The sequence below is a fragment of the Notamacropus eugenii genome, chromosome 5, assembly GCF_028372415.1.
Source record: "Notamacropus eugenii isolate mMacEug1 chromosome 5, mMacEug1.pri_v2, whole genome shotgun sequence".
Lineage (NCBI taxonomy): Eukaryota > Metazoa > Chordata > Mammalia > Diprotodontia > Macropodidae > Notamacropus > Notamacropus eugenii.
Window position 1 is genome coordinate 271,308,710 of NC_092876.1, and position 21,252 is coordinate 271,329,961.

Consider the following 21,252-nt stretch of genomic DNA (forward strand, 5'->3'; position numbering starts at 1 on the left):
ATATCCCTTTGCCCCTTGTGTGACCAACACATTGGTAAGAGGAAAGTCTTGGGGCAAAGCCATCACTTAGAAGGCTGTTTTATTATTCAAGGAAAAGAGGTGATGGGGGCTGGGACTAGAGAAATTGTGGGATTAGTAGAGAAGAGGACACATGCAAAAGACATGGCTGAGGTATAATCAGTAAGACTTGGCAACTGATTAGATATGAGCATTGAGAGCCAGGAAACAAGGATGACTTCCAGGTTGCTGATGTGAATGCCTGAAAAGATGGTGGTGTCCTCAACAAAAATACAGAAGTCTGGAAAAAAGATTGGATTTGGGGCAAAAGATGAGTTCTCTTTGAGATGTCTGTAGGACTTCCAGTTCAAAAATGTCATTTAGACATTTGGTGACTTGAGCCTGAAGCTCCGGAAAGAAACTAGAGCTGATTATTCAGATCCAGGAGACATATATAGAGAGATAACAATTGATCCCTTCAGAGCTGAAGTCACTGACAAAGAGCGTGGGGAGAGAAGAGAAGAAAGATCAGGAAAAAAGAAAAAAGGGCCCAGTAAAAGTCTGTGAGTTACATTTCCTTGTACGTTTCTATTCCCTAAGCACACTGGTTCATAAAGGTTTGTTTCTTATTTTTAGGACTTTAGTAGATGAAAAGGATTTGTATTTCACAACTGTGTTTGAATTTCACACCAGGAAGTCAAACTCATCAAATGTTTCCCTGGGGTATCATCTTTGATTAAAGCCTGAAGGCTTTGTTGTATTTTTTTATTAAACAACAAAATACTGTTCTTGAAAATATAAAGGGCACACAAAAGCACATCACAATTCTGTCTAGCGCAATAACATGGTTGTGCAATTACTTTGATGTAGGCACTCTTATTGACTATAAGCATCTAGTTTTCTACATTAAAGCATGAATTGTTGTAATTTTGTGAGATTCAGGAAAATGCTATATTTGATATACGTCCCAAAGCAAAAAAGCATTTTCAAGGAAAACATGTTAAAATTTTTTGAAGTACTATTATCCCAGAAAAAAAGCTAGGCATCTAAGATCTTGGGTCCCTTATTGAAAAAAAAGTTATCCTTACAACTGTGTTTGAAAAAAACAAAAACCTAAGGCATTGCTTATTTGGGAGCAAATTTTCCATGTTTTGAATGGAATATTTGAAATGAGAACCAGATTAGATGGTGGCAAACTGCAAGCCACAAAATAAATGGGTTTCAAGTTAGAGTTAAGTATCCACTTGAAAGTTTAAAGAACTAAACATTTTCATATGGCTTGGCAAATGCCTAATAAAGGGCCCAAGTTCCTAGGACTGTTTTATCTTGAACCAAAGTGAACTTTGCTTAGCCTGGGAATACGCAGTATCTCCAAGTCATCTTTACAAATGTTCGTTTGTTCGTCTGAACTGAACACTTTCCATCCCTGTTTTTGGAGTTGTTGTTTTTTGGGGGTTTTTTGTCTGTATTAAGTTAGTAACTTGGAAAAAAAATAATGAACCCAGTGTGTCTATAGTGTGACTCACCACCAAGATAGAGGCTCACTACTACTAGGAAGTAAGGAGTATTTTTATCCATAGCTGCACAATTATATTCTCTGTGTTTTACCAAACAACTTAGGAATTATATAGTTAGAGTGCTTAATAAATATGATAATTGCTGCAGTATTGTGAAAGATTACCTTCTTGAGCTGTTAGCATTTGCAGCCTGGCAGAAGATTGGAGGTTTTAACGCTAAGCTCAACATGTCATTACTTTTCCCACTTAACCTGTGCCCCCAGCTTACATTATGAGATTTCTTCAGTGACTAGCTTTTGTATTTGGTTATTTTTCTAAGTTATAGTCTTGGGAAAATCCACCTACACATTATTGGCTAAATGGAAAGGACATGAGATTTGTGGTAAAAAGTGACTCCAAAGTTTTAAATCTTCCTGGTTAGGATGGTGATGGATGGCATCACTGACAAAAATTAAAAATTTGGGAGGAAGGGAAAATTTGGGGCAGTGAGAAGGTAAGTTTAGTTTAGTACATGTTGAGTTTGAGTTGTAAATGGGACTTCTAGATAGAAGTACCTCTTGGGCATGGGCTTAAGAAAAGAGGCCAGGTGTGTATATGGACAAAAATGGGAAATCCCAATGGATTGAAGTTACCACAGGAGAAAATCTAGATAGAGAAGTCTAAGGTCAGAGCTTTGGGGGATGTCCCATGCTTAAACCAGGTTTCAATTAATTCAAGGCAGAAGAGGTTCCATAGTTTTTGTGTTTCATTTTAAATTCATATTAATATTCTTTACTTCCATGGCAGTATCTATTTCAAAGTGCTTTTGAGATGTTATGCTGGGAAGGCAGCAAGTATAATTAGAGACATGAATGGTATGGTTATCCAATCTTCAGATGATACAAAAGTGAGAGTGCTATCATATTGAATGATAAAAGTCACAGATCACGTGAACAGCAGCACAGTGGCCCAGATATCACATGATATTCCCCACAGTTGATGATTGGATGATCATAGAACCTTGGCTTTCCAGTTAAGTTCATTGTTCTGTCCCACCGACCAATGCTGCCTATGTTACTCAGTAGTCCAAGGCATGCTAATGTTAACCTCTATTTCTTAAGCAGTGTTATGGAGCCCTCATGTGCTGGGAAAAGTCTGGCTGAATAATACAATTGATTCTTTCATTTGGTTTTCATGAGTAGACCATTCACCCTTGTGAAATCAGCTGTCAGAACTTAATTGCTTAGTCACAGAAGTGAATTTTGCTTCTTTGAGAGCAGAAAACCAGTCTTACATGGGCTCCTCTGACAAATTCTGTGATAATCTAGTGCTTGGAAGATTTATTTTATTCTTACACATATAAGTATTTTACTCCTCCAGACTAATTAAACCTCACAGTCCATATGCAAATAAACCAAAGATTCATTCATTTATTCATTAAGAGAAACATTTATTAAATACTTTCTATGTGTCAGGAAGTGTGCTTAGGCACTGGTGATGCAGAAACGTAAATGAAAGGCAGCCCCTTCCCTCAAAGATCTTATAGTCTATTAGAGGGAAACATGTACATTGACAAGTATATGCAGGACAATATTGGGGGGAAGGCATGTTTTCTCATAGGATAAACTGGGAGAATTAGGACAGGCCTAAAATAGGGAGGGAAGTGTTTATATAGCACCTACTATGTGCCAGGCTCCTAAGCTATTATTATCCCCATTTTATAATCAAGGAAACTGAAGCAAACAAGTTAAGTGACTTGTCCAGGGTCACACAGCTAGTCAGTATCTGTGGCTGGATTTGAACTTGGGTCTTCTTGACTCTAGGCCCAGCACTCTATCTTCCTCTCCACCAGCTGCCTCTATATAAGATGTGGCAAGTCATGGCTCTAAGGAAATTAATGATTCTAAGGGAAAGAAGTAGAAAGTCAGTGCACTCCTGGCACTCCTAACATAGGTGTGAATGATCTTTTCCCTCAGCCTAGTATGTACACAACTGACTAGAGAGTCATAACAAGAAATTTAAAATCGATATCACTTGTCAATTTGAGGGCATCAACCTTTTATTTCTCTTTGGCTCATTTTTTTTTTTTATTCCTCACATATCCAGATAATCATTAACTCCTGGCAATTTCTCCTTAAAAATTTCTACTAGATTACCTGTTACTTACTGTTCTCATTACTATGAACTTAGTCCAAACAAGGCCTGCTGTATGTTGGCTACACTCCTTGGAACATAATGTGGAAAGCTGTGTAGGAGAGCTCCAGGCAAAATTAGTTTAAGTCCAGCCTCAGAGAGGGGACTTAAAATACACTCATGCCCAAAGAAAACTGAGTACAGCAAATTGTAGAAATTCTTTGTAGAATTGACTTCTTGTTATCTTGGTGTTAGAGTTTGCAGGTGGACACTGCACAAGATCTATTTGTTTTCCCCCTCAAATAGTATTTTATCCTGATACTGCCCCATTTCCATTTTGGACATTGTTTTCCAATTCTAGTCCCACAACTCTTATATTCTTATATCCTGATGTGCCAACTCCCGATCATTTCCCAGTCCATCCAATCCTGAGCCATTACAAAACACACTTCATCCTTTCTTCTCTTTCCAAGTGGAGAAGCTTCAGCCTCTACCAGAGACCATTCTTGGCTTTAGCCCTTGGCAGGGCCATCAGGAATAGTACATTTACCACTTCCCATTCCACTGACAGCTCATCCTAAATACTGGCCCTGACACTAGTCTTTCCTCATTGACATACATTCACCTACAGAAGACTGCCAGATGACATTATTTTCATGTCACTGCTCTCCTCCACCCAACCCTTGTTCAAAAACCTGCATTGACTACTTATTTCTTACTATGAGAAGTCCAGCTTCCCGTGCTTGACCTTCAGAGTCCTCCTTAAACCAGGCTTCATCTACATAGCCTACTTAATTTCTCTCTACTCTCCAGCATGCACTTAGTGGTTAGTTAGGCTAGTCTCTGTGGTGGTCCACATCTAGACCATGCATGGTGCTGCTTTCATCGTCCCCTGAACCCTTAGAATACATTCCTCTTTTCCCTTCACCCATCAGAATCCTTCCCAGCCTTCAACATTTGTCTCATTCCCACCTTTTCTGAGAAGCTTTCCTGACCACTATCATCATCATCCTTATCAAACACTTGGGGTTTTGCAAAGTACTTTACAAAGAGTAACTCATTTTGATCCCCACAGCAATCCTACAGAGTGTTTTTATTATCCCCATCTTAGAAAATGGATTCATAGAGGTTAAGCGAATTAGCAGAGGTCATACAGCTAATAGGTACTAAGATGGGATTTGGACTCAGGCGTGGTTGACTTCCAAATCTGGCGTTCTATTTATGGTGGTAATTGTCTACTGAATAATAGCCGGCATTTATGTAGCCTTTTAGAGCTTGCAAAGCACTTTACAAATATCTCATTTTATCCTCACAGTCGAGGTAGGTGCTATCACTAGCCCCATTTTACAGATAATGAAACCGAAGCAGACAGATAAATTAAGTGATTTGCCCAGTGCCACACAGTGCCCAGTGCCAGGTGTCTGAGGCTGGAGTGAACTTGGGATTTCCTGACTCGAGATTCAGGATCCTCTTCATTGCTTTAGTTTGCTACACCACTTAGAGTATTCACTTACTTTAAGTCTATAACATAAAAGGTAACTTTCATACTGATTACTTAATTTTTAATGTAATTAAATATTTCCTATTGCTTCACATACATACTTTTATTGAACATATTCCAAATGCCTGGCATTGTGCTACATGCTGAATGAGATAAAAAGATGAATAAAACAGGCCCCCTGCCCTCTATAACTTGATAGTTTTGTGGAGATGAAAAGAACACAAGAAGCTCCCGCATAAAAACATGAAAGTACACCAAGAGATGTACAAAGTGGGTAAGGGATTCAAAGGATGGAGAGATTACTTCCAGCTGGAGAAGTGTGGGGAAAACTTTGTGCAGGATGTGGCATTTGAATTGGGCCTCAGTAGGTATGGAAAAAGACAATTTCACATGGAGGAAACAGTGTGAGTAAAGGTTAAGAAATAAGGCTAGAAGAATTAGTGGGGGCCAGATGATTGGTGGAGTTTGAGATTTCATTTTCTGGGCAATAGGGATCACAGGAGGGTGACAAGGTTGGAGGTTCGCTTTGGAAAGATTCCTCTAGCAACACTATGCAGAACAAACTGAAAGCAAGGAGATAGTCAGGGGTAATATGTAATAGCCTAGGTAAGAAATAGAGAAAGACTCAACTGGAATGATGCCCGTAGAAATGTAAAGGAACTTGTTTGCCTTAGCTCCCCAACCACATTATCAAACTCCAGTATCTCCCACAGCCCCTAGCAGAGTGCTGAACTCCACGATTATTTCCTGATGGGATAATATAATGATGTCCTCAGCGTGCAGTACTTTTTAAAAAATGTTTAGTGATCTGAATAATGCAAGAGGGAGTATTAGGTCTACGAATGACATGTGGTCAGGGGAGATGACTAAATAATATCAGAATTCAAAGGAATCATGACCAAATGGGTAAGTGATCTGGCAGGCAATAAGCTCAACGAGGACCTTGTCTTATCTAAATGTTATATATCAAAAATGACTCAGATGTTAAATACCTGAGTGACAGTGCAGGCACTGTGAGTCCTTCTATAATTCAGTAGGTCTGTGATCTCATTGATATGAATGTAAATGATAACCCCCCCCCCCACATCTTTCTGTCCTCTTGTCCATATCTTCCCATAAGTCCTGTGAATGATGTCACCTAGTATGCTAGGGACCTTTCTCTAGAAGTATATAGCTATCCACTCTGTTGCCAAATCCTATATATTATACTTCTGCACCATTGCTCGTTACATTCCCTTTTCTCTTCTGGCACTGCCACCATCTTGGTGCAGACCCTCATCACCTCACAGCTGGACTGTTGCAATAATCTCTTCCCACTCCTATCCCTTCTCCACTCACCTATCAAAGTGATCTTCTCAAAGAGCAAGTTTTACCATGTCACCCCTCCTCCTACTCAGTAAACTCTAGTGACTCGTGTTTCCTCTAGAATCAAACATAAAATCTTTTGTTGGCTTTGAAATCTCTTTATAACATGGCCCCATTCTACCTTTCCAGTCTTGTTACACCGTATTCTCCTCCATGGACTCTACATCCAGTGACACTGACCTCCCCTGGCTGTTTCTCCCATGAGATACTCCATCTCCAAACTGTGAGCATGTTCACTGGCTGTCCTCCATGTTTGGAATGCCCTCCTTCCTCATTTCTACCTCTGGACTTCCTTGGCTTCCCTCAGATCTCAGCTAACACCCTGTCTCTTGCAGGAAGCCTTTCCCAGGTCGCCTTAATGCTAGTGCTTTCTCTTTGTTGTTTATCTTCAATTTATCTTGTATGTATCTTCTTTGTACATTTGCATGTTGTCTCCATTAGACTGTGAGCTCTTTGGGAAAAAAAGGACTTTTCTTGCTCCTCTTTCCTTTTGCTTATATTTATACCCCTGTTGGTGTTGTTGTGTTTGTCCTTCATTCTTGAAGAGGACCATGACAGCAAGGTGATGCCATGACTTGCAGTTGACTTTAGCACATTGTGGGTGCTTAGGTGACTTGACTTCCTGAACTTACCTGGATGTGGGGCATGATTGATCGGATCAGTCATCCCCTGCTTTTGCTTTTTATCATGCATCTCTCTGATGATATCCTTTATACTGCTTTTTCAGTTTTTTTCTTAGTTGGTAATATGTTGTAGCTAACTCACCCCTCACCACATCTCTCCATTGCCCTTTGGATGACCCACAACTTTCATTTTTTGAAGGTTCTGGCTATGACTCACAGCCAAACAACATCATAGTAAGAATATTGATGTTACAAAAGTGGACCTTTGTTTATGAGAGATGTTTAGGATAAGCCCATGTTCCCAAATGCTATCCAGTGAGCCCTCCTTCTCTTACCCATTTGCAGTAGCTGTTCAAGATACTGTCCAAAACTACGTGGATTCTCTCTTCAAGTGCATATCATAGTCTGTATTATAGCTATTTTTCATCTACTTGGTTTTTCTTATTTGGATAGTCTTTTGAGTTATTGCAGATCCAATTTAGAAGGTTTTACAGTATTCAAGACATTGATGTAGTCAGTACAATGGCATTCATAAACAGGCACTTGGAGAACCTCGTTATTTATAATCCTTACAGTCTCTGTATCCTCCTTGACAGTGGCTACCACTTTTGGCAAGCATATGTCTCCCTGATGCATGTCTGATATTAATAATCAGGGTATTCAGACTAAAGCTGTATCTGTTGCATGGTTTTAACTTGTGCATGGAAGAAAGCCTCATTGCTCCACCAAATCAAGTACTTTCTTTTTGTCAGTAGAGAATATGGTGAAATCTTGTATTCTTTGTACCCTTAAGTCAGTTGTATGATTATAAAGGTTTAGTCTCCTATAGAGTATTTTATGAAAAACTGCCTGTTTCCTTCTCATATTTTCATCAAACATGCCCTCAATTCATTTGTAGATTATTCTTAGAAATATTTTATAGTGATGGTAAAGGATACATAATGGCTGGTAGTTATTGATAGTTTCCTGATTGCCTTTTTTGGCTGTAAAAAACCTTATGGTTTCTTCCAAGAATTTGGAATCCTCTCTTTCAGATATCTTAGAATCAGTCTCTAAACACTCAAAAAAATGTGATTACACCAGCATGAACTTCCTTTGTGTCTTCTTGACCAATTCCTCCCCTCTTCCTGTCTTCATTTTCTTTGCTGACATCTTTTACTTCCTCACGTGACACATTAGGGACTGCGGTATTAGAATTTAAATATAGTGGCATCACTGTCATTGATAAAGAACAGAATTTCTTGTAGAAATCTTCACAGATATTTTCTATCTTGGGTTTGTTCTTTATCCATTTTTGTGCTTAAATATTCTTTGGATAATCTGGCATAATTACATGTCTTGCTGAACTTTCTGGGAATTTGTTTCTCGTTGTTGTTAGAATGTTTTATTGATTCTTTTTGTTTTTTTACACCTTTACTTCCTGTTATGACCCTCCCCCACATTCATTGAAACTTTCTTGTAACAAGAGAAAATAGTTAAAATGCGATGACGACTAAAACTGCGTACAAGATTATACATCTGTAACCTATCAGTTCTCTATTGAGGGCCAGTAAGTATGTATGATCATAAGTTTTCTGGGACCAAGATGGATTTTGAATTTAATCCAAACTCTCATGTCTTTTAATGCTTAAGCCTTTTTCTCTTTCTCTGCTTCTCACTGTTTTAGGGGTTTCTCACTCTTAATTTTCCACCACCTTTTTCCACAAGAGTTTATAATTTTATCTTGTTGATTTTTTTACATCATATTTGTTTCCAGTCATATACCTATACCTTCCCCTACATGAGAAATCATCCCTCATAAAAAAGATTTAAAAAGAGAGGGAGAAAAGTTCAACAAAACCTTCCCATACATCAGCTGTCTGATGGTATATGCAATATTCCATGTCCATAGTCTTCCACCTTTGCCAAAAAGTGAGCAGGAGGGTGCATTTTCTTCCCTTTTATCTGGAGTTAAACTTGGTCAGTATGAGTACACAGTGTTTATTTTCGTTTTTTGTCTTGCCATATATATTGTTGTCGTTATCATGGATATTGCTTTTCTGGTCCTATTTATCTCATGCTGCGTAATCTTCAGGCCATAGTAACGTTATTGGTATTTTTTTGAATTTACATATTCAACATTTCTTATAGTTTAGTAACATTCCATTTTGTTCACATTCTGTAATTTATTTGACCATTCTCTAAGCTAGCAAGACAAACAGGTGGACAGATGGATGGACAGTCAGAAAGACATAATAAATATGCACTTGGTATGTGCTAGGAATTGTGCTAATAAGCACTGTGGATATAAATATAAGAAAGAAATTAAGACAGTCTCTGCCTTCAAGGAGTTTATATTCTAATGGAAGGGAACACATAAAGGGGAGCTATAAAGAAAATGGGGGACACAGAGGTACACACATAGTGACATGGTGTGGAGATGGATGGGAAGTAGCATGGTGACATAGATCCAAGCAAGATAAGGCAAAAGTTCACCTACCCCAGCCTTGTCTTCCAGACGCAGTGTGCCAGTTTCCAGTGGGATGGGGATAAAGATGATGACCAGATTTCAGGCAGCGTGGTGTGACTAACTGCTGCAGAGGTGAGGTCCAAGGCTCTAATGGGAAGGAGAGGTGCTGAATTTGGGGTCCAGAAGCTCTGAACTTCAATGCTACCTCAGATGTTTATTAGTTGTGCGACCTTGGGCAAGTCTCGTGGATTCTCACCACTTCAGTTTCCTCACCTATGAAATGAGGATGATAATATCACCTATTCCAAGAACTGTTATGGTCAATTAAGGCAATACATAGAAAAACACTTTGCAAACTCAAAATGATGTATAAATGTTAGCTATTATTGTTATTTGTTTGTCACCCTTTCCTGTCCATGATACCTCCTGATTTCCTCATAGAGTCCAGATCCTAAGAAACAGTTTCGGTGTCTAAGAAGTGGTTTTGAAGAACCAGCAGAAGGCCTCCATATCCTACTGAACTCAAAGGGGTGGGAAAATGTGGTGTCTTCTTTAAGGGTAAGCAGTAAGGAATGCAAAAAGACTGATAAAGAAGAGCTTTCCCACAAAATAATCTCTATTTGTGCCCTGAATAAAGTTTTACAAAGTGCTTTCCTGGAAACATTTTGAGGTAGGTAGTAGAAGTATGATATTCCTCATTTCATAGCATGTGTGTGTTCGTCCTTCGTTGCCAAAGACCACGCCATCAGAGAAATGATGACATGACTTGCACTTGACTTTGCTTTGAGTGAGGGAGGGCTGTGCAGGTCACCAGCCTCACTTCTCCTCCAGAGCCATCTGAATCCAGTGACCAGATATTCATCAAGAGCACTGGAGATGACTGAGGATGAAGCAGTTGGGTTAAGTGACTTGCCCAAGGTCACACAGCTAGTGAGTGTCAAGTGTCTGAGGTAAGATTTGAACTTAGGTCCTCCTGACTCCTGGACTGGTGCTCTATCCACTGTACCACCTAGCTGCTCTAGAGCTAAACTCTTGGTACCATTGGCATGACAGAACTTAATCTAGGTATAACAATATTTCTATGGAAAAATATATTCAAATTCCCATGTAGGATGCCAGGAACACATCTCCTGCCTTTCTGTTTGAACCCTAAGTAATAGGAATGAGACTCCCCCAGTCAAAGCCACTAGCTCTGTTACCAGGAAGTGGATCTGGGGATAGGTGGGTAGGGGGGTAGAAATGTAAAGGAAGGGACTTGAATCTGGATGTAAGAAAGAGTAGACCAGGAAGTAAAAGTTGAGAAGCTGTGGTAGAAGTTTTGGGGTTTAGAAGTCTCAGGCACAGGGAGAACCTTTTGTCTCCCTCCCTCCTTTTCTGAGCCCCCTTTCCTTTCACCTCTGTTGTTCTGGAAGAGGGAAGCAGGAGGAAGGTAATACTGTTAATTAGGATCATAGACTTCAGAGCTGGAAGGGACTTAGATGAGGAAGCTAGAGCAAAGTGGTGCACTGGATTAAGTGCTGCGCCTGGAGTTGGGAAGACCTGGGCTCAAATTCAGCCTTAGGTTCTTTACTAGATGTCCAGTTGTGGGCAAGTCACTTAACTTCTGTTTATCTCAGTTTTCTCATCTAGAAAATTGGAATCATGATAGCACCTACCTCACAGAGTATGAAATAAAATATTTGTTCAAACAAAGCCACTTAGCACATTGTAGTCACTAGATAACTGCTGGCTATGATTAAGGTGATGATCATGTGATGATGAAAGGAAGGCTGTAAAAGGTTAAGTGACTTGCCCAAGGTCACAAAGGTAGTAAACAGAACTGGGAGGAGAACCCAGGCTTTCTGACTCCAAATCCAGTAGATTTTCCACTGTGCTACATTTTTATCTTCTTAGGTGTTTTAAAGGGTATCTAGGTGGTGCAGTGGATAGAGAACCAGGCCTGGAGTCCAATCTGGAAAACTCATCTTCCTGAGTTCAAATCCGGTCTCAGATGCTTACTTAGCTATGTGACCCAGGGCAAGTCATTTAACCTTTTTTTTGCCTCAGATGATCTGGAAAAGGAAATGGCAAACCACTCCAGTATCTTTGCCAAGAAAACCCCCAGTGAAATCACAAAGAGCTGGACCTGACTGAACAGCAGCAGCAGTTGTTTCATAGAAAGCCTTTCATAAACCTTAAATCACTGAAAGAAAAAAGTATAATTATGAATAAAGTAAATTTTGCCACAGTAGTGAAATGAGTTGCTCAGGAGGGTCTAGTGGGGGTGGGGAGTTGCAGAGGAGGGAAGAAAAGTAGGGAAGAAAGGAAGGAAATCCAGGGCAATAACAATCGTTTAGCTAGTGGTGTCACATCTGGTTTGGAAATACTTACAACGGGTCCATATTTCAAAAGAGCTAATGAATGGGAATTACATTTTGTAATATAAAATTCACTCTATTGAATAAAAAAAAAATTCCACCAAATTTCACTCTTTCCACTGAAAATGAATACACTGGCCTAATTTCAACAGTAGAAATTATTTGGTGTTTCCTTGATCAGAGAGAGAACCCTGGAGATCACAACCAGTTGAAGGAACTGGGGATATTTACCCTGGAAAGGGAAGGCTTGAGTGGGTGGTGGGGAAAGAAGGAGATGGCTGCCTTTAATTATTTTAAAGCTTTGCTTCCTGGCCTTCAGGGCAGAAGTAGGAACAATGGGTGGAGGTTGAAGAGAGGCAAATTACAGCTCCCAGTAAGGAAAAACTTCCTAACAATGAAAATTGTTTCAGAGTACAGTGGTGTCCCAGAGCAGAAATGGGCTGCCTGAGGAAAGGAAATGAATTGCCTAGCACTGGCCACACACCCATAGACCTAGGGAGGCACTGATCACCTCTTAGTCTGACTCTTGCAATAATCAATCAGTCAAGAAACATTTATCAAGAGCCTCCTAATTGATCTCTTTGCCTTCAGTCTCTCTTGTTTCCAGTCTACCCTCTAAACCAACCTGTCAAACTCAGATAGAAATAGGGGCCACTAACGTGTAGGTAAGAATCCCTGCAGGCTACATGTTGGCCCAGAAAACCACATGTAAACATTATTTTTGTGCTATTGTGCTTTTATTTATTTCGTTAAATATTTCTCAACTACATTTTAATCTGACCTGGTCTCATGTGGAAATGTTGCAGGCCTCACGGCTGCCAAATTTAACATTCATAAAGCATGTATCCTCTCTGACCATGTCACTCACCTGCTCAAGAAACTCCAATGGCTCCCTCTTGTCTCAAGCTAGGAAAAAATAGATACTCCTCTTTTGGGCATTTAAGGCCTTCAGAATCTGACTTTGCCTTTTTTCCCCTACTTTTTCTTACTTATTACATTTCACTGTCCTTCATTATCACACTCCTTTCTAGCCAACCTTGCCCACTTGCTGTTGCCCGTTCACAACATTCCATCTTCTGTCTCTGAGCCTGTTCACAATCTTCCTATCTTTACACAGTCTTAGGAAGGTTTAGAATACTAAAAACTCGGTACGGAGAAGCATAGCGCTTACCAGACAGACAGTAAAGCAATCCAGCTTCATTGAGGAGAACCACTCACCAAACAAATGGACCAAGAACAGTCTGCTGGGGTCCTGGATGGAGTTCCCATGGGGCCTCAAAGGAATAGGCACCCTCTCCTCAACCAGTAAAGTGTGGTAGGTTTCTTAAGGTTTTCATCTGGATCTAATAGGACCAGGCATTGGGCAAAAGGAGGGAAGAACCTGTGTGGACTGGTGGTGATTCATATTAGTGCAGGAGGAAAGACTTTTGGAAATTGATGGCTAGTTGATATCAGACTCTGCACAGAGATGAAAGAGGCTTTGGGTCATTTTTAGCAGGGGCACTTAGTTTTCCTTCAGGACTTTTTGAACTTTCCTAGGGCTTTTTTCCTTTAGCAGATCAGAGCAGGGCACCCCCACCCTACACACACATACCCATGCCTGCATGCCTGGAATTCCCTCTTCTTCACCTCCACCTTGAAGAAGCTCTAACTTCCATTTTAGACACTATCTTAATCCCTACCTACACTAAAGTAATCCCCAGTTACTGTACTCTGAGGTTCTAAGATTGCCTGGTTTACTTGTGATTCATGAGCCCAGTTACTGCTCTGTCCGCAGGAGGCTGAAGTCACAAATTTTGTCCATTTGTGTACCAGTGAGCTAAATGTCACCGTGTTAAATTATGACAGACACACTGTATATTATAATTTTTTATATATATATATATATGTATATATATATATATATATATATATATATATATATATGCCATGATCCCAATTTGTTAGTTCCATAAGAGCTAGCTTTTATATAAGATTTTGTCTTATCTAAACTTTGTATCTTCCCCAATTCGTGACGCAAGTACCCCTAAGCACTGTCAAAAAAAACAAATGTTTGCTAAATTGAAATGAAATATATGCTTTTGATTACAAGGGGACCAACAAAATAGTGACTTGCTTAGTGTAAAAATGACAGGTCGTATCACAAGATGTTAGATATTATCTATTTCAAACCTTACCCTATTTAAAAATAGAAAAGTGAAATAATTTGCTTGGATCAAAACTAAAAGACAAAGGAGGACTGACATAAGCCTTTTTTATGTGCTTATCTGACATGTTTAGTATGTTATTAGCTCATGTCCATTAATGATAAATAAATTAATCAATCAATAAATTAATCTATTGATCCTTCTCTTCACAGCCTAATGGTGTATTTAACTGATGGCTGCCATTTCATGGGCTGCTGTATATAACAGCTGTCAAAATGTTAAATTATACTTGTATTTATTCCTTTGATCTTAAAACAAATTATCAGCAAAACTTTGGATTTTCTAAGTTACAGATGAAGACAGTTAAGAAAAACCATAAGGATGGGGGGGGGGGCAGGAAGGGGAAGGCATACATTCTAACGTAGTCTACTAAATTCCTGATTGTTGCTGGAAATCATTCTATGGAATATTTATTATCACAAGTATTAATCTTATTATGAAATATCTAATGTGAAAACATAAAAATGTGAATCAATAAAAATTAACCAGTGAAAAATGTGAGATCATGATTTATGAAGCTCTGCCTCACTTAAATCCACCTCACAAGCAAGTGAAGATATCACCTTTGTGATGTTCCCGGTCCTTTTCCAGCATGAAGGACAAACAACTGTTCCAAGCTCACAAATTTCTTATAATTTATGGGAAATCAGGTAGTCAGTGGAGTAATTAAAATCACTCTTATTTTATAGTCCTCTAATTGTATATACTTTTTTGTATTTCTAAAACTTACTTCATAAGGAACCATCTCCTCTCATATACTTTGCCAAGTGTCCAAAACTAACATGATGACAAATTAGGCATTTTAGGAAAGCGTGGGGCTACTGAGAGCCATGAAGCTTTGTATGTTTTTTAAGGTTTTTCTGATGCCTTTCTTTCTCGCACCAATCATTTCTCAATGTGCTTACCCTTCCTCCATTAAACCCTCTCTTATAACAAGGAGAAAAAAAAACGCTTAAGAAAAAATAATCAGCCCAGCAACTGCACCAGATAGTGTATGCCATGACCATAGATACCCACTTCTCTACAAAGAGGGGAGAAGTGTCAGTATCTATTCTCCCAGACTAAATTTAGTCATTGCAATTCATCAGAGTTCACCTGCCCTTCCATGTACCTTCTATCCACATTGCTATAGTCACTGGGTAATGTTGTTCTCCCTACTTCACTCTAGAGCAGTGCTAGACCGCCATTTATTTCTAAGCTGAAGCAGGAATTTACTGCTTCATTGACTAGTAGTAGTTCAGTAATGTATACAAGATTATGAAGAAGGATGATATGACATTGTTATCCTCATATTACCCCTAAGGAAACCCAGGGTCTGAGCGGTTGTAAATTGTGTTGTCACAGAGCGAGTAATCAGTATTCTGGCACTGCATTCTGAGTCCAAGTGCAAACCTCTTCCACTGCCGCACATCATTTCACTAACTAAAATTGCCGAAAAATTTCTAAAAAGAAGTAGAGTTAAATATGCATGTTAACATGAAATGAGTTAAACTTTCTTTTCAAATGCCTTCCGTTTTTTTAGTCTCACAAAGTTATCAACATTATTGAGATAATACGTAAGATTTAGGTGAATATCTAAAGCCTACACATATAGATATTTATTTCATTTTCTGCTTTTAATCAAGATTTTTACTTGTTCAGGACCAGATTTCTTTTCATCGTAAATGTGTCACTGACTTACCTTATGGTCTAATTGGTATAAATTGATCCCTTCCCCCTACACTGCTGGCAAAAGTGGACTATTCGTCATCTTGTTCTAGGCATTTCTGTACATTTGTCTACTGGTGTCCCACCCCAACCCCTTTCTAGAATAGACTATGCCATGTCTCTATACCTGATGAAATTTTCTTCCTCAAGGCCCATTGATGAGCATCTCATCCTTTAAAGATTATAGATTTTTAAGACTGGGAATACTTCCTTTCTTCCCAGTCTTTTATAAGTTCTTGCCCACCAGAGGCAGCAAGGTGGCACAATGGATAGAGCATTGGACTGGAGGACCACACTTCAAATTCAATTCAAATCCGAATTTACTAGCTGTGTAAAGTGGGCAAGTCACTTAAGTCTGCCTCAGTTTCCTTCTTTTCCTTCTTGTAAAGGGTTGTTGTGAGCATTAAATAATACTTGAAAAGTGCTTGGCTCAGTGATTGGCATGTAGTAAAGGCTCTAAATGTACTTGGGTGCTTCCTTGTTGAACTTGCACATAGAACATTCTAACTGGTTTCTAATGATAACAGGCATTCCCTCCCATTATTAGTGAGGATCCCAGCTCTTCCAGAGCTTCTCATCCTGTGAGGCTCTCTTGCCCTTATCTTCTCATAAATTCTCCATAATTTAGTCATCCAGAATGCTGAGGGGCTTCCTCCAGATCTTCTGGTGTTGCAAGAATACCATTGTAGCACAGGGACTATCCCCTACTTTCCAAACTGTCTCTCACTTTGTAACTGGCCTCCCTTCTTTTAATAGTAAAAATACCTAGCATTTATGTAGTGCAGTTGGGTTTATGAAGCACTATAGATAAGCTGTTTCATTTGATTCTGGTGAAGTAGGTGATATGATTATCCCCATTTTGCAGATGAGGACATTGAGAATGAGGGAAGTTAAATGACTTGCCCGCTGTTACAAAGTCTTACTGTCTCAGGTAGGATCTGAACCCAGATCTTAACCATCAAGTTCAATTCTCTGTCCACTATACCACTTAGTTGCCTTTTTTCCCTCATCATAGCGAATAAACATTTACATAGCACCTATGTATCAAGCACTCTGCTAAGTGCTTTTTACAATCTGATCCATTAACACCCTTGTGCGATAAGTATTGTTATTATCCTTATTTTATAATTAAGGAAACTGAGGCAAAGAGGTTAGGTGACTTACCCAGGGCCATAGAACTAATATGTATCTGAGGCTGAATTTGAACTCAAACATTCCTGCCTCCCTGCCAGGGCTCTCCATTGTGCCATCTAACTGCCTAGAGATCATCTCTCTAATGACATCTTTTACATTGCTTCTCTTATATAGTTCCTAACAAGTGACATGTTATAGCCTACTCACATGTGCCTCTTCATTGTCCTTTGGACTTTAGGCGACTTTAGAGAATCATGGTATTCCATTACTGGAAACCATGAGGCTTCACCAGAAGAATATTGTTGTTAAAAAGATGGAACTTTTTTTTCAGATAGAAGCTTGGGGCTATTATAAGTACTGAATAATTTCCCAATGGCCATCAATTCCATTCCCCTCTTCTTGCTCAATTTTGGGTCCAGCTCATCATTATTTTTCAATGTTTATCCAAACTAACTTACATTATAATTATCTGTGTACTTTTCCTATGCCCCTATTAGATTATAAATTTGTTCAGTGTGGAAACAGTGTCATATTTCCACTTCTGTGTCTCCATTGCTTAGCTCAAAGCTTTGTATATATAATGGGCATTTAATATGTGTTTGGTTGAATTGAATTTTGCTTTTTCTTATAATAGTATTGTGAGACTCTAATGAAATAATGTCTGCAAAGGTCTTTGTAAACCATGGGGCCTGTGGAGTCATATTTGTTAACTTTGTCCCAGAATAGGACAAAGTCCATAACCAATTCAGAGAGTCATGACATCAGTGAACATATAATCTGTTGGTAGAGGGTCTCTGGACAGTAGCAGAGACAAATTGATTTACAGTTTCTCTATTGGCAAGTTATTGCAGGCAGAAATCAGAGCCAATGTAAATGATTTTGAATGACTCAAGTACTTGGCATGAATGTCTAGAAGTAAATATACATTTTAAAGAAAATAAGAATTCACTCTTTTGGTATAATAAGAAAAGGAATTTGTGCCGAGTGTTTTTGGTGGGGTGGAGGAAGAGACTAACACATTTTGTTGGAAATTATCTGAACTACTTGGCATGACTCTTTAAGGAGTATCAAATAAATATAGAGTGTGATGTTCTTAGTTGCGCATCCTAGAGTCAAAAGCAAATTTTAATATTCATATTGTGCTTTGGACACAGCATATTATAACAGAAAGATTGACAGATTTGAAGTTAGAGAGACTAGTGAATCCTGGCTCTGCAACTGTGTAATGGTGGATCAACTGTCTTCCTCTCTGGACTTCCCTTACCTTATCTGTAAGAGAACAAGTTGGACAGGATAGCTGCTAACATCCCTTCTGGATCTACAGTTATGTTTTAGCTTTCCTGTATACTTCAAAGAGAATGAAAATTTATGAACAAATCCCAAGCATGCCGACTCATGTCAGTAACAAACTGACTGTAGTTCTGCTTCTATTCTTTTAATAATAATAATAGCGATGATAGCTAGCATTTCTGTAGCACTAGAAGATTTGCAAAGTATTTTACAAATATTACCTCACAATAATCCTAGGAGCTTGGTGCTGTAATTATCCTCATTTTACAGATGGGGAAACTGAAGCAAACAGAGGTTAAATGTTTTGCTTAAGGTCACACAGCTAGTAAGGGTCTGGTGCTAGATTTGAACTGGTATTCCTGATTCTTAGTCTAGCACCCTATACACTGTGCCACCTGGGGGTCTTTTAAAATATTAATTAGTTAATTTGGTTTGTGTCTGTAGACCAAAAAATAACTTTAAAAATATTTTGATAACTGTATTTCAGTGTAACTGATCTCCTTTGTCATCCTTTGTATTCTGTTTTATGCATTTAAAAGCAGTATTTTTAGAAGAGGTCCTTAGATTTCACTAAACTATCAGGGGACCCATGCTACACACAAAAATCAAGAACCTTTGCTATACATATGTTAGATAGATAGATAGATAGATAGATAGATAGATAGATAGATAGATAGATAGATAGATAGATAGATAGATATAGATATATATACACATAGATATCTATATCTATATGTATATATATATATACTATGTGAAAAGCAGTGTAGCTTAGTAAACAGAAGAGTCCTTCAAATTCCAACTCAGGCACTAGCTGTTTGACATCTCTGAATCTCAGTTTCTTGCAAAATAGGCATGTCTTAATGTAGTTTGAATAAGGTTCAGTTCTCCAGGGTGCAGAAGAAGGAAGGGGCAGAGCAGCGTGAGCTAGGACATAGCTCAAGATGGGAGACCTCCCAGAGAAAGTAAAGCCAGCATTATTGAGGGGAATTATAGCAGAAGAAGCAATCCCACTTTATGGAGAGAAAATCCAATAGGGAGGGCAGTTAGGGAGGATGGAAATCAGTCAGGTTAGCTAGAGGTCCTGGTAGAATAGGACTCTGAAGTCTGTAAAACCTGGTGGGTTTTTTCTAAGGTCTTAGCTGGGTAAAACAGGACCAGGCATTGGTGGAGAGGTGGGAGGGAGCCAGAACCTAGTGTGAAGGTCAAGGTTTGAGGACAGGTGTTGATTGCATACAGGAGGAAAGCAGGGCACCTGGGGAATTGGTGCCTCGTTGATGATCGCACTCCTTGTCAGGGGGAAAATGAGCTTTTGGCAATTACTACCGGCTTTGCTTTGGCCTCTTCATTTAGAAAGTGAGAGAGGTGACTGAGGTCCTTGAGGAGTGTAATAATACCAATATTATGGACTTTACAGGGTTGGTTTTCTTTCTTTCTTTTTTTTTTTTTTTTCCAGGAGGCTGTCCTGAGCAACTGATATGGAAAATCACTTGGGAGCTTTAAAAGAGCTATTTAAATGTCAGATAGAACTAATTTATCAGAGATTAGTTTATCTAGGTACGTTTTCAGTTGTTGTGTAAGCAGAAGTACAGTCCTGCATGTAGGATTTCTTTTCCACACAGCTCAGGCATATTCACAGTTCACTTTGAAACTGAAATACCATCCTGTCCATTTTTTATCTAAAACTCAAATCTTAGTGTGCAGTTGGAGGAGGTCCTTGGAATAAGACAAGTGTAGATCTATTTATTCCAATTTGGAAGCATCTGTATAATATTAGAGTGACTTGGGGTGGGGTAGACTTTTTTTTGTCATGCAGGGACCAAGTGACCAAATGTTTAGATGATCCCTCATTATATGGAGAGAATTCCTGGTTCAGGGTGAATGCTTAGTGGTTAAGTCTCTCAAAAAAAAAAAAAAACATGTAAAGGAGATATGACCATATTAAGTGACCATAATGTCTTGGAATGATACAGTTTTTATACACATGCACACTGAAAGTCTTGTCTCAAATGAGAAATAGTCTCCTTTTTCCTGTAGGAAAGTGTGAGACACGTCTCGCTAGTGTTGCTCACTTTCTAAGAACAGCTCTTCACTTTTCCAGAGAGAGAGTCTTCTAGACACAAAATGAGATCCCATTAGACCTCCCAGGAGCCCCCAGTCTTGCCTATGGTGTAAAGCACCTGCCTTAGATCCTGTCTCTGCTACTTTACTACCTATATGACCTTAGAAAAGTCACATCCCCTCTCTGAGCTTCAATTATAAATGGAAAGGAATGAACTAGAAGATGATCTCCCCTAAGATTTCTTCCTGCTCTAATATCTTGTTGTTAAATTAAGTGTAGTTCCTTAATGACTACACCTCTTCTCACTCTTAGACCCCTTAGGGTAGCAGTATAAAGGAAATAAAAGAAAATTACTGTTTTTGTACATTGTGGAAAAGTCTTATGAAAATGTTTTGTATTTACATATGGTGTAAAATATTCACTGGGGGAAAAGCAGGGCAAAGCTACTTTCTTAATTCATTCCTGAAAAAGAAAAAAAAAATCACATTTGCAGAATCTTGATGCATATGCATGAAGTAGCCATTATAAAAGAGCAGTAGATAAAATTACTAAATTATAAACTTCTTGAGGGTAGTAACTTTATCTTATTCAGAACTATGTATCTCCCCCAACAACTCACATAGTGAGTATACTCCTGTTTAGTCATCTTCAGTCACGTCCAACTCTTCATGACCTCATTTGAGGTTTTCTTGGCAAAGATACTGGAGTGGTTTGCCATTTCCTTCTCAAGCACATTGTTCCAAGGAGGAAACTAAGGCAAACAGGGGTAAATGACCTGCCCACAGTGCCATAGCTAGTAAGTGTCCAAGTCCAGATTTTAACTCAGGAAGAGGAGTCTTCCTGACTCCACCACTATCCACCATACCACCTAGCTGCCTTAGAGTACACAGTTGACCCTTAATAAATGTTGTTCAGAATATTCAAAATGATA

General features: G+C 38.9%; 1 protein-coding gene across 3 annotated transcripts in view; it reads left to right on the forward strand.

The window, feature by feature from the left end:
* Positions 1 to 21,252, forward strand: part of SPATS2L (spermatogenesis associated serine rich 2 like) — a 228,001-nt gene that overhangs the window by 73,109 nt on the left and 133,640 nt on the right. Inside the window, exon 1 of one of the 3 annotated variants that reach the window (XM_072612816.1) lies at positions 6,627 to 6,715. The exons of the other annotated variants lie outside the window; for them this stretch is intronic. The gene's annotated coding sequence lies outside the window, so the exon portion shown is untranslated. Of the gene's footprint in view, positions 1 to 6,626; positions 6,716 to 21,252 lie in introns of those variants that run through there. 3 annotated transcript variants of the gene reach the window in all.